Here is a 14,622-nt window from a genome sequence, read left to right as displayed (position 1 = left end):
GAAGATTTAAATCAGAAGCCTTATGAAATCTATTCTAGTATTTACAAGCAAGAACATTGGCTAGAGTATATACAGATACATACAGCTTACATACTCCGGAGAGGCTCTGACAATTTGCCCTAGTAGCTGATGCTGTACTATACTGCCATAGGCTGCCAAAGCTGGCTAAAAAGAACCTGGTGACTACCATGTAAAACAAACCAATCTTACATACCTGTGTAATCACATGCAATTAGGTTAATGAAATCAGACTTAAGAAACTGCTAGATGCATATTGGCAATAAATATGTCTGTGCTATTACTCATTTGCAATGGATTTCCTAGAAAAAGGTCACATTTGTAGCATCACAGTTGTGTTACAACAGTTGTTTTCAAAACTGCAATAAAATAAAGCAGTAAGCTGAACCCCAATACTTTGCCTTGTTTGAAAAAAAGAAGAAAGCAGTTAATACTATTGATCCTTTTAATCTGTTTAACAGCTTACAACTTCAAGAACAGTAAGTGCATAGTAAGGTTCTGTGATTGCCAACTGCACTTAATTCAGCACAGAACTGTCAGGTTAGACACACATGCAGAACTTCAGTATATTGAAAAAGTAAATGCTAGTTAAGATAGATAAGGTCAAGCTCACACTACATGATACACTGACATCTACTGCTCTTACTTTCCCACTTTGCTGTACTGCTTTAGGTGGCACAAAAAGTTGTTTCACTTGTGTCTTCTAAAAATTCAGACCCACAAGTTTTGTCTGCAATACCTGTAAACTAAGTCCAAGAACGTATTAAAAACAGTCACTGAAACCACAAAGATGTTAAGATTATTTGGTTCCACAGTGTGAAATAGGCTTCTTAAAATGTATCCACATTACTTAAAAACATTGGAAGAAATAGACAGTTGCTGCTGTAGACGAGGAAGCAAACAAGAAACAAAGTAGCCCAATAAAAATAAGTAAATACTTGCAGTATGGCCTTAAATAGACAAGACAGCTGTGTCTGGCACCAGCTTGAAGATCTGCAGAACTAGAAGGAAAACTACCATTACCCAAGGCACAGCTGCACCTTGTATATTGTGTAACTGCTCTGGCGAATAACCATTAGAGAAACACCTATGTAGAAATGAATTGCCTCTTAATGAAGCTAAGTTCAGACACACTGATGAATAAGATGCCTAGTTACAGTTGATCAAAGCACAAATTTTGCATATTATGATGGTACAATACTAATACCATAAAACAAGGAACACTGGGAACTGGCTACAGGCAAGTATTACAGACTGACATGAAATCTAAGCACATAAACTGCTGTGGAGAGCTGAGGATTCTCTTTCAAGCCCAGGGATTAAAAAAATAGTTTGAAGACTACTTAAATCAAATACTAATTCAATAAAATTATACCTGTGCGTAATGTAATGGTCTGTGGGAAAAAAAAATACCAAAAAAAACCCTCAAACCACCACAAAAAAAAACCCAGCAGAACACAGAAGATTAATAATTCTCTTGTGCCATGTTATGAACAAAGAAAGCTTTTAGAAAATTTTTGGAGAGTTTTGTTGGTTTAGAGTGTTTTGGTTTTTTTCCCTTCTTGTGGAATACGAGTTGTCTATGAACATTTTAATTATTTGTTAACAGTATTCGCTGGAAGGAACGTCTCTAAATCAACCTACACAATGGCCAATGCCAAACTAGATAACTTGTCCCCTTCTTCTAGAGAAGTCCCTTTCCCTTGCCTCTGTCAGAACTTATCAGTTTTGGAATGGGAGAATCTTTTGGTTTATGTCTTCTGCCATAGGGATAGAGAGTGAAGCATCCAACACGAATTTTCTTATCTTAGTGTATGAAAGTATTGAAGACATTGCAACTACCACACCTTTGAACGGTTAAAAGTGTCTGCTTCTAAACATATCCTTTGCACCTCATACGTAAGGCTTGCCTTTGTTGTAAAATACATTAGTAATGGTCTTGCAATTCCGTTTCAGATTATTTTCAGTAAAACAAAATAGACATTCATGTGCTTTAAATATTTATAAGGGAATAGATTTGTTTTAATTAAATAAAATCAACCAATGACCATGTATAATAAATTTACTGATGATAAACATTTCAGTTTGCCATAGGTCAAACTATATATATAGGAAAAATTCTGAAACATTTTTCAGAGGTATATACAGGCACTTAAGTTAGGTGTTATTAGTGCTGATCTCTCAATTTAAAAAACAAACAAAAAAAAACAAACAAAAAAACCCACACACACCAAAAAAACCAAAACACGCACACAAAAAACCCACCCCAAAAGAATAAAACCAATATTTTTTCAAGAATCCTAGTGCTTTTACTAGTTCCACACATGGAAAGTACATGGAAAGCAGTAAAAAACCCTGCTTTTTTAATGGCCATTCCTACAAGCAAGTACAGTCAAAGACAAGTTAGATAACACATACTTTATATCACGCAGAGAAATCTTGAAAGACTTCTCTCTTTAACAAGTGGTAGTCAATAGCTTATTAAAGAAACAGATCCATCTAGTGGTAACACAAGTATTTATGCTAATGCCTGTGTCAAGCACAAGCAAGGAGAATTGGGAGCTAAATGAAGTGACTACATTACGCCACCAAAAAGAGCACTGGTAAGCAAAGTTTCACTTTAAGTCAACTACAGAGAACTTTTCCTCTAGTGAAGGTGCTGAGCAAGCCTTTTCAGATAATTTGGTTTACAAAATATTAGCACTTACAAACTCTAGAAAAGACGGAGCCTCACTACTTAAACTTGTCAGTCAGTATCAATGTCAGATTATTACAGAAAAAATAATCAAATGCATGAGGCAAAGGAACTGCTGAAATACTCTTCAGAAACTGTAATTTGAGTTCAAAATACCCTATTTTTTTTTCCTCTATTATGACGACTGAGTACAGCTATGCCTAAACAATCTTCAGTTTTGATCAACAGCATGCTTTGTTCATTTGGTCTAGTGTTGTTGCATATGACAATTCTGAGTAGTATTGGTCACAGTGGATCAGAGAACAAAACCTAATGTGCCAAAACCTAAAACTCATGCAATTTTAGGCTTGTCAGAGCATTCCTTGTAAAAAATGCTAGAAAAGCTAATAAGGGCTCATTGAATATTGAATTGAAAATGACAGCAAAATTAGCATCACTGGTCACGATTTCATGGTAAATAGATTTTGTCAAAATAAATCATTATGCAGTTTTTCAGTGGAAATGTCAGACTTGGTTAGTTGTCACCTCAGGTCACCTTGATTAAATAACAAAAGTACTGCAACAACATAAAAAGTGGATTAAAAACTGCAACGGACCTTAACATGCAGCTATAAAGGAAGTCAGATGCACAAGTTCTTCCAGGGAACTTATTTCCCACCTTGCACTAATTCCTCCTCTGTCCCCAACTTTGCTAAGGTAGTGGAGAAAACACAAAATTATATCACTGATGATGTTTACAGGTAACACACACACAAAAAATAAGTACAGAAAACCACTGAGTAGCAAAGTGAATATTTAGCTTACTGCTACTGCTGGGCCCAAGTGCACATGGTATATTCTGTGAAATGACCAGTTGAGCAGAGATCTCCCTGCTTCTTAGGTGCCTTAAAAGCCAGAACACACCACAAACCAAAAAATCGAAGGACAGTTCAAAAGGAAATAATGGCTCTGGCCTCATGTGGAGTGGCAGCCAGTTCCCAAATTTAACTTCATCCTGAAACCCCTACAGATTCGGAACCAGAGGGCAAATAAGCACGGGGAAGAAACAGGGACAAAGGTGTGCAAGTGAGACAGCTAAGAGAGCAGGCAGCAGTGGCTTCAATACAGGGGAACAGCTAGAGGCAAGTCCTTGCTACAAATGTTGGTTGGTCCCAGGGAGAAAAAAAAATACAAAGAGAGTAGAACAGCAGCAGATCCATGTCTCCACACATAACCCTTTCTTCCCCAGATCTCCACCATGCTTCATAGGTCTACTCCACAGGCAACACAGAATTCACATTTTCTGCCTCACAGAGAAAACAAGAATTTGTGGGTTGTATCTCAAACAGCAAGATCTTTCAAGGACAATTTCAGAGAAATCCTTGCAGTAGGGTAAAAGGACTCCTCCACATTTATAATTTCTGTTATAATCTATTTTTTATTTATAATATATAAAATATATATTTCTATTATATATTTTATATATTATATAAAATATAAGTTTTCCCCTTGTCCTCAGACTCCTGTTGGCCTTAGGTCTGTACAGTCTTGTAATGCAAAAGAATAACCCCCTTGGTACCCTAGAGTCTCTTTAAGAAGTTCGTTTTCACTCAAAACATCCCTCTTCTATTAGGCATTATAAAAAATTTAATTATCACTTTGCTGTTATTTACTGATCTGTTAATGATCTAGAAAATGGCCAAAACACTTACCTGGTGATGTCAACATTCTCAGCAGCAGAAGCTGCATTCCAGATGCACAGCATTCACACTGTTGTCTGCTGCAACCTTTAGCACCTTGATTTTGAGCCCAGACAATACTTCAGACAGCTCAGAACGATGTGCAGTTGGTTCTGCTACCTGACAGAGCAGAAAGCCTTTTAAAGTAAGGGCTGCACAGTAACCAAGATGTTAACGACTAAATATAGATGCATTTATTTAAATGCAGTAAGGACACAGGTGTCTGTGCTGGTTGCAGGAATGGCTTTCAGCTCTCTCCTCTCCAATTCTCCCAAGAGAGTAGAATTTTCTTTGCTCCAAGGTACCACTTAATGCTCATGCATTCAGTAATTTCTTTTGATTTGGTAAATGAACATGCCCAATAAGTGTAAGATCTATGATTTGAAGTCACAGATAGAAAATTGGTAGCCAGTTCAAGAACTCTACACTCTTTGTATTTTTGGATAATGTGACATTACAAATTTAGTTACTGGAGTAACAGAGAGGGGGCTGCAGCCTCAGTCACTTGGGAATTTTCTTTAAAAGATTAAGCTTCTCCTACAGACCTTCTCCCCAGGCAAAGGCAGCAGTAAGGAAGTCAGTCCCACCCCCAGAGTACTCCCCTTTGGTCCCTGGGACTTTCCCAAAAGGACATAAAAAGCCTATAGGCAAGTCATTTGAGAGCAATAATGAAAACGCTCCCATAAAAAGCTATCCAGCAAATGATTTTTCTGCTATAGAAATATTTCGGGGCAGTCCCAGAGATAAATTAAGTACTCAAATGATGCCCAAAGGAAAATAACAATGTAACTGACCAATTGAAGGTAGAACAAGGGTAGCCATCCCACTGCTCAGCAAAGACTGATACACAGCTTTCACTGGTGAAATCAATTGACAAAACTAGTATTTCTACTCTTTTTCTTTCAACCTGGTGCAAGGCACCAACACTGGAGCAGAGCCATGTTACTTATTCATACACAGCTAATGCTCGCTATGCAAAACAAGAACTAGAATCCCAATGCCATACCAATTCTCAACTAATTTGAGACTGAACTTAAACTTACTCAACAGCATCCGTGTTGTCAAATCTGGATTAGACTATTTCATTTTTATTAGGTGTTATTCCCACTTTAATTTTTATGCATATTTTATAACAACCCACATGGATAGGTGGCTGGTATACTTATATGTAAATATCTCCTCTTCAGTTAAAAAGAATGCAACAACTACAGAGAGGTGGACTGGACCATTTCGCAAACAAGTAAGTGTTCAACAATCAAATTGGAAATTATCAAGGACTAAACTTACATCAGTTTAGATTATAAGGCTACTAAAATTTCTGTGAAGAGACAACTTTCTGAGAAAAATTGCATTTATTTCCCATACTTCAAGTGATGTGACCCCTGGTAGGACCGGCTGTAGCAGGAAAGAAAAATTACAAAAAAGGGAATATAGTGGGGGACAACAGAAGTGACATGAATACATGATGATAACACAAACTTTAACATACTGATGATTATGCATGTTAGAGCTAAATGAACTACGGATTTAACATGCCTGTACATGGCGCTCCACTGGGAATTTGGTGTAGTTTTGTCAGTAAGCGGACGGGTCTGATTAAATCAAATCAAAAGCTGAAGTATTTAAAATGACAATAAAGGGAAAAACAGCCTTATAATTCAGTGCAAGAACAACAGCGCTGAAGAAGAAGAGCAACAGAGAGCTGCAAATTGATTGACATAAGCTAGTGAAAACCACTTCTGGGTCACTCACCTCCTGCTTTAGGGGTTTCGAGGCATGCTTGCTGTCTGGCTAACTATTCATGTACATGGCATCCAAGTGCCTCTGATGCTAACTATGCAATGCCGGCTTAACTGCCTAGATGCATAGGTTTTGCAAATTCAGGAAAGCAGCACCAAGAGCATGATAAAGGCTATCTTTTGGCATAGCTACTATTCACATGAAAAATCAGAAGAACAGTAACAAGCTGTGGCAAGCACAAATTCACCCAGCACTTTAACCATGGAATGGGGTTTTCAGGCACCATCTGACCTTCATACCAGCCACAGCTCAAGCACAGCACAACATGTAACAGAACATGTTAGCAGCTGAGCTGCCAAGCTACAGCTGCTCCTCACAGGTGAGAAAACAGAAGGCTTTTGAAGCTGAGAAACTAAGTTGCTACTGTACAGATTTTATATATGTATACAAAAATGCAGAGGTAACACACAGTTATTGATTTCCACACATACACTAAGTGCACTGTAGGCACTGGGAAGAGCTGCTTTCAGTTGTTCCTTCTATTTTACTTTTGCCTATACAGCAACTGCTGCTGTGCTTACACATTCAATAATTATATTTTGATTCATGTTGATGTGCATGGCAGGTTACTTCTTAAGATGTGAGAACTCTAGTCACAAGGGTGACAGCATAGCAGGTGGCAAGTTTTTGGGTTTGGCTTTCTTTTTGGGATGGTGGTGGTTTGGGTTGTTGGTTGTTTTTGTGGGTTTTTTACAACATACTGATCAATTGTTATAAAGCAGCATCTGATTTATATTAACTTCAATACTGTATTTGATATTTTGACAAGCTCTGCAAGCAGACTCAACAAGCAGAAATCAGGCTACGTGCTTTTTCTTCAGATGGGCAGAGGATCACTTATGCTTTGTGATTAGGTACAGAATTATGATGAAGAGATGGTACTGACATGCAGAGAAATGTTTATTTCCTTGGGTATTGAGCTGATAACCATATTTAATATGAAATCTGGAGACCTAAACCTGGTGCAGCAAGGTATAGATGCATCTGTAATGAATTTTGCTGTGAAAGCAAATTGTGTCCTTTAAGAAACAGACCATGAATAAGTACAGCATCTTCCTGATTTTGCCCTTAGGCTTGTTGTCTGCTCAAGCACCTGCTCCTCTGTGGGACTCTTACAAACCCTGCCACCTAGAAGCATTAGCTGACAAGACTGCAGGACAAAGAAGCCTTTATTAAAGCACACATCCCATCACTTACCCTGGTGCATCACAAGCTCTGCATGGTATGTTATATCAGTACTTATATACTGCCATTTGATCTCTGAAAGAATGATTAAATGGGATGGTATTTAATCATCATCCAAAGGACTTAATGATGCTCAGTAGAAAAGCTAAACTGAAAAGGTGTTGGGAAACACTGATGGAAAAAAATATGTTGTGATCTAAGTCTCTTATTTCTTTGAATCCTACCTAACTTTGCCTAAGCACAAAACAGGATTTCACTTCTTCAGAGAGAGTCAGAGACACACAGAACCTCAAAAAACATTACTTTATGATTATTAATTGTTAATAGATTTACATACAGCTTCTCCAGAGAGCACACACAAGAACAGTGCAAGCAGAGTCTGTAAGACTAGGGATGACTACTGACCAAGATTTCTGTGTATTCCTCCCAGAGGAAAAAAGCTGCTTCCCTTCCCCCCACCCCTTTCTTTTTCTTTCACATCTTGCTAGCCAGTAGTTGAAAAAATACTGTATAAGCTCATATTTCATTTTGCTTCTGATCTCCTGGTAACAGACAGAACCACATCTAAGTTCAGCTAACTCCCAAGGTTGGGCAGCCTCTTTAGGTGAGAATTACTTTCTTTCCAGTTCTCCTCCAGGCTTAGACATTTGCATTGCAATGGGATCAAGCTTTACCTTAATAAAGGAAGATGTCATTCTAAGGAAAGCTGTAATAGTAATCCACTGCATCAAGAAGAAAGGTGTAACTGGCACGCTGTCACCTTCTATTGACAAACCAGTGCATCAACAAAGCTGTTCTTAACTCCTGCCACTACAGTTCTCCTAATCCACTCGACTGTTTTGCCCAGCCGTTTAAGTTAAAGGAGCTGCAAGAAAGAGGCAATAGTCATGGCAGACTAGCCTCTGTTAATGGCAGTAGTGGGAAAAAACCTGTAAATCTCACAAATAGTAATTTTACATCTCCCATCAGGATCACATCCCAGTTTTAGAAGCTTCTATGCACCTTTGTTGAGCCAACTTGCTCAGCTCTATGCACATCCAGATACACAGTGAGTCAACTGAATCCATGTTCTCTTCCTAGAGTTCCTTTCCCTTCTTTTCTTGGCTAAACGTAGGATAATTCTGCAATATAAAGAGTGGGTCACAAGGACAATAGAGAACAAAAAATACCACAGCACAATTTTTTGTTTGTTGAGGTTTTTTTGTTTGTTTTGTTAAGAAAAAAATGAAACAACAACTTTAAAACCCTTCAGGGACAAAAATAAAAAAAACAATAAAAAAACCAAACAACTGCTCATTCAGTAAAAATAAAACCCCAAAACCCACCGCTAAAAGTATATCCGATTTTGCAGTTCTTCCAAGACATAATGCAGATCACCCTGCAATCTTCCAAAAAAAAATCATAGCCAAATGCCACAAGTACAAGCAAGGAAGCAGAGAACCCAAAGGCACAAATAACAGATTTTAGATTCATCTTCAGTCTTCTCTTCCAGTTCCTCTCCCCAGAACACTGAGACTTTTCCAAAAGAGAGTCTGAGAGCAGAACATTCTCCCTCCATCCCAAACACACAAAAAATTACTCCAAAAGTGAATGCACCTCACACGAGGGAGCCAACTCTTTCACCTCTTTGAGTGCTCACAAGGATGATTGCAGTCCTGGAGAAGGACAGGCAGGGAGGGACTTGGGCTTCTGAAGGCACAGAAAACACAACAATGATACCTCCCAAAAAGAGGCTATCACCAAGCCAACTCTTTACATTTCCTCCACAAGAACTCCAGTTGAAAACATTTAGAAGGAAGGTCTGCAAGTTTCTACTCAAAACACAGATAAAGAAAGGATTACAAAATATCAACAAGCGCCAACATCCTGTCAGGGATTATTTATTTATCACCTTGGACTCAACTGAGAGCATCTGTCAGTCTCTGAGCAGCCTTCATCCATCATTATGGGAAGATCACGTCTCTACAGCAGAAAGTTAGAACTATGTGTACTTGCTCTGTCATCACTTCAGAGTTCCAGCTGCCTATCATTCAAAAATTTAAATGCCAAAGAGAGAAGTTGGCAGCCATAATGCCGTATCAAGTCTTAAAACATGATGTTAAATCAGGACTATGAATTGCACACAAAATTTAGGGTGGAATTTCCATCTATCCCTAAAGGTCATTTTAATCTGCTGGACAGACTGCAAATATTAGCTACCAGCTTAGAAAAGGAATTATTACCTCTTATTTTCTATAATTTTTGCAGAATAACACCACAGAAAAAAGATGGGATATGTCATTTCATCTCCATTTAAACATCAGAAGAAAAAAATACCAAAACAAAAACACTAATATCACATCTGCTGATCAAAGAAGTGGGGTTCAAAACTTCAGCTCTTCTCTTAGGAAAAAAAAACAACAAACCAACAAAAAACCCCAAAAATCACCACACAAAACCCAGCAAACCATCCAGGTTCTGACTTCCCCCAAAAAGGACATAAGCTTGTACTCCATCCTGCCTACTCTAAGAAAATATGAAACTCTTAATTCTGAAAAGGTCCAGGGTGTGTGGGGGTGTGATGTTATTCTTCACTCTGTATGAAAGATAAACACTTCTCTTGGGGCAGTAATAAGTCTAGTGCTCTGGTAGCTGACCCTGAGGTCCAGAATGGACAATGACATTTATTTTTATTCCCTGTGGACAAGAACAGAGACAACAAAAAAAGACAAATTAAGAGGCCTGATCAACAACAAACTCCTGAAAACTAAGTGCAAAAGAAAACACAGTCAAGACAAAAGATCCAGTTCTGTCATTTCAGCAGAAAAATCCCAGAGAAAGCACCAGGATTCTCCCTCAAATAACAAGGCTCTACCAGATGCAGAGTCTTGAAATACCCAAATCCAGAACCAAACACAGCAATTTAGGAGTGCATAGGTATTTTCTCGTTTTGTATTTAATTATCTGTTGAATTACACTTGAGACAGGTCCTGTACAAAGACTAACCTCAATCAACGAACAGAGCTACAGTCGGGTAACTGTACTGCTTCTTCCTAACAAAAGCTAGCAGAGGAGAATGAAATCCTCATCATGGAAGACATAGCCTAAATATAAAACCCAAAGAAGTTAAAGAACTCAAAGTTCAAGAGGGGAGGCCACAATTACACTTGGAAAAGGATGAGTCCAGGATGAAAGTTAAATGAGGAGAGAAAATAAAAATAAAGATATAAACACCACACAAACCTGGAAAAGGATCTGTGATGTAGTTTGGTACATAGCCCTATTTATTGAGGTCCAGCTCTACAAGAAAAGCTCATTTGTTAATTCTGTGCCTTAATTTCTAGAGAGTTAGTTGTTTAGGCACAAAAAAATTGTCTGAGACACACACGTTCAATTAAATTGCTTATTAAAACCAATCAAAGGTTTTGGGAATTTCTTTTTGTTGGTTTTCTTTTTCATTTGGGAAGGTGGCTGGGAAAAATTGTGTAGGCTCTGCTTTTGCCAGTGTCCTTCGCTAAGAGTCCCTGTGAACAAAGATACCATTACTCAAATGTTATTAATTAACAGAAGAAACCCAGGCCATTGCCACAAAACATAAATGAAATACACGGGAAGGGGTGGGGGTGTGTGTGAAATGCAGGAGACACCAGATCATATAAAAAAGCTAGAGCTGGCAATGCTCCTTTACTACACACATTTGTTTGTCCTGATTACAAGCAGTTTCAATCTTTCTTGAACTACTGCTATTTGTCTAATTTATCCCAGAAGTAAATGGAAGAAATAATGAATATCAAATGCTCACACTTTTAAGAAGCCAAATGATCTTTTTAAAAAAAAAAAAAACAACAAATGAACAACAAGAGAAGAGAATGACATTTTTAAGGACAGTATAAACACAATACAGTCATTTTCATATGGCTGTCCATAGCAATTACATGGAAGAAAAATGGTACTTAAAAGAACTAACAGAATGTAGAGTATTTCATTTCCCTCCCCCTCCATTTCCTTCCTATAATAGTAAAATAAAACAAAAAGTCTTGTGCTTCATTATTGTTCTTTGTCTTCAGATGGAGAGAGACTATTTTTGGCAACACAAAACATATGATCAAAAGCAGCATACAACAGAAGCCACACTAACAGGGATGAAGAAAGCCTTTTTCTTATTTTCCTGTCTTCTTTGATATTGCAGTTTCGTTCGTTTGCTTGCTTAATTTTTTTAAGATTAAAACCACATGCATTTAGGGCAGTTCAATGTTGTGTAGTACAACGAATTAATGGAATATTGTATTAAATAAGAAAAAAAGACATAAGCCTTCTGCAAGAAAAACAACTGTCATTTAGAAAGAACAGAAAGTCAGGGTCTTTTACATTCTACTGACACTTATCAGTCTTTCAAGATGTGAAAGGTTTTATTAACCAATAAATGTTTACAAATAAAAAACTTTTAGCAGAGGAGCATAAAGTATCTCTTGAGCTAGTTCACAGAACTATGACTACAGGCAAAAAGCTACATTCAACTGAGGAATGCAGTAATTTGATTATTCACTTGACAACCCCCTAATGGTGTTATGTCCAAGTTTTCTCAGACAATTTTTCAAAATAATAAAATGTTACAGCTTTTAACTTAAACAGTCACTGCCAAGTTTAGAACATGAATTCCAAAATCCCCACTAGAAAAATGGGGTTACATTTGGTCTTTCTGCCAGTACTTAATTGCAAATCTTGGAATCCCGTTTCAATTCCACATATCTCCAATTCATTCCTTGTGAGCTTCCATCAGGCAATACCTGACAAAATAAGATTGTCTACACAGATATCAACGGGGGGAAAAAATGTTTTTCAAGAGGAGGCAAAGTACACAGATCAGTGAAATGGCACCGAGTTCAAGAGAAGGATATTTTGTCAGTTCAGAGACATTTCAGACCTAATTGTTTTTCAAACTTAGTTACAAATGACTACAGATAAGCAGGAAATGTTCCACCAATAGCTATATTTTCAAGATGGAAAATGCTTAAAACTTTTTAGATTCCATATCGGTCAAATATAAAGTACATTTCAAATCCTAGTTAAAGATTTATTTTCTGCCATTGAAGTTACACATATGCCATGAAATAGACTTTGTAATTATGTGAAACTTACACAGTAAAAAGTTTTGAAGTGCCAAATTAAAAAAAAGGTCATATTTGGAGAAATGATAGGAAAGGCCAGAATGAAGCTCATTAAGTGGAAATCTGGATGAGAGCCACTGGTTTGGAAGGTAAAGAACTAATAGCATAAAAATGCAAGTACAAGCCAACCCACATTTGTTAAGCCAAGTGAGAAGAAAAACAAATGAGTTACCACCTGTACTATTTATATTCTGGTCTTCCTGCAGGTGACAGACCAAACAAAAATGCTTAAAAGGAGAAATTTAATCCAAGAGAGGTTTCATGGATATTTATGGGCAGATTTTATCCAAAGACCGTGGAGCAGGAAGGCTTTCACAGGGGATGAAAACCAGTACTTTAAACTACCCAGAGGCATCCTGCCTTTACAGCAATGGGCATTATTTCAAAGATGCATACTGGCTGTGAAGGGTCTCAAAAGAACCCCTGGTTTATTTTCTTTAAGCCATGTGTAGCTCTAATGTAATTGATATATTATCAGTTAAAATACCCAAGATCAAAGTGCAAGTTATTTACAATGGATGCCTTAGAAAAGCCCATTCTTTAGCCCAGTCTCCAAATGTCTCAAAGGACCAGATTCTTGCTGATCAAGTACACATTTGAAAACACAGAAAAACATACATCATTTGTGACAGCAAAAGAGAACAACAAAGCAGAACAGGAGAGTTCCTCAGATCTTCAATTCACCCCCAATCCATGAAGGTACATATGCTCTTTCTCCAGTTCAACAAAGGGATTGTATTGTATTTCTCATATCTTTTTGGGGTTCCAACATAAACAGCCTGATGAAAGATACAGCAGTAGGAACACTCACATTATTTAGAATTTATAGTGTTTGAATTCGGTGATAAAATGAGCAACAGATTGCTTGTTCCCTCAGGAAGCCAATTTCTTCACTCCAACCATCAACATCTTTCAAATTCTCAGCTTTGATAAGATCAATGGTTGCAGCTAAATTAATAGAAGGCTGATTTTTAGTCTGAAGTCCCTTAAATACTCTCAAATCTTTATAAATAAGCATACTTTATGTCTTTGGAAATTTCAAACTATCGGTGTAGAATAATCCGCGTCTCAATATCTGCAAGTCAGAAGTATCCTTGATATGTTATTATCTACAACCATTCAACAAAAATAAAGTTCAAAGGTTCACTATTTCAAGACAACTCACTATGTATGTTCAACAATGCCTAGACTGAAAAATATTTTCTAAATTACAACACAGATTTAGGGATCCTAGAAAATGCTAGCAAAAAAAAGGCATACTTAAATCAAAATAAAAAAAGTGAAACATGGCAACAGAACTAGTAGGAAAGACATGGTCATGTTTAGTTAAGTTTGTAGACACAGAGAACTTTACACCATCATTATAAAGGTGTTCAGTTCTCTGCTATTAAATTTCCCTCAAATTTCAGTGACAGTATAGGGCACTGAGTTAATCGTTGATTACATCTTAACAGTAAATCCTTATAAGACTCCTGGACAACTTTCCCTCATTTGGGACATATCATGACATCCTCAAGTATACTGACAGCACACACAGCATATGTGATCTTTTCAGCTGCTGAACAGCAATGACAAGTGATTAGTGCATTTTAATTTGCTTAGAACCACTCTCTACCCCTGAGGGCCCCTAAATAAATCTACTGGAACCTTAACACAGGCACTAATATGAAAGGACTCTGATTATCACAAGTCCTAAACTCTGACCTCAGCTTCACAGCAGACTTCATACCTGAGGTGATGTGAGTTACTAGTGGTTACTGAAGTTCTAACAATTACTTTGTGCTTCATGTCAAGTGGCACAGCCCTAAACACACCTTCCTCAGTACCAAATTATGATGTTTATAATCTTCCTAATATAATAGCATAGTTGACCATTTCATTAGATCAATCAGTATCAATAAGAATTTTTCCATTTCCTGTACAAAATATTATTGGAAATTTCCACTCAAAACTGACAACGAATCTCAGTTCCAATCACCTATTATTTAACATAACTTATCCGAGAGGTATATTGAGAAATTAAAAATTTCATCAAATTCTCAATGCAGCCTCTTACACC

The 14,622-nt window shown here is 37.3% G+C and overlaps 1 protein-coding gene across 2 annotated transcripts in view; it reads right to left on the bottom strand.

The window, feature by feature from the left end:
• Nucleotides 1–14,622, bottom strand: part of PCDH15 (protocadherin related 15) — an 821,537-nt gene that overhangs the window by 762,259 nt on the left and 44,656 nt on the right. For both annotated transcript variants that reach the window (XM_055808474.1, XM_055808447.1), the window contains exon 2: nucleotides 4,405–4,551. The gene's annotated coding sequence lies outside the window, so the exon portion shown is untranslated. The remainder of the gene's footprint in view (nucleotides 1–4,404; nucleotides 4,552–14,622) is intronic.

The sequence above is a fragment of the Falco peregrinus genome, chromosome 1, assembly GCF_023634155.1.
Source record: "Falco peregrinus isolate bFalPer1 chromosome 1, bFalPer1.pri, whole genome shotgun sequence".
Taxonomy (NCBI): domain Eukaryota; kingdom Metazoa; phylum Chordata; class Aves; order Falconiformes; family Falconidae; genus Falco; species Falco peregrinus.
This window is presented reverse-complemented; position numbering and strand designations above follow the sequence as displayed.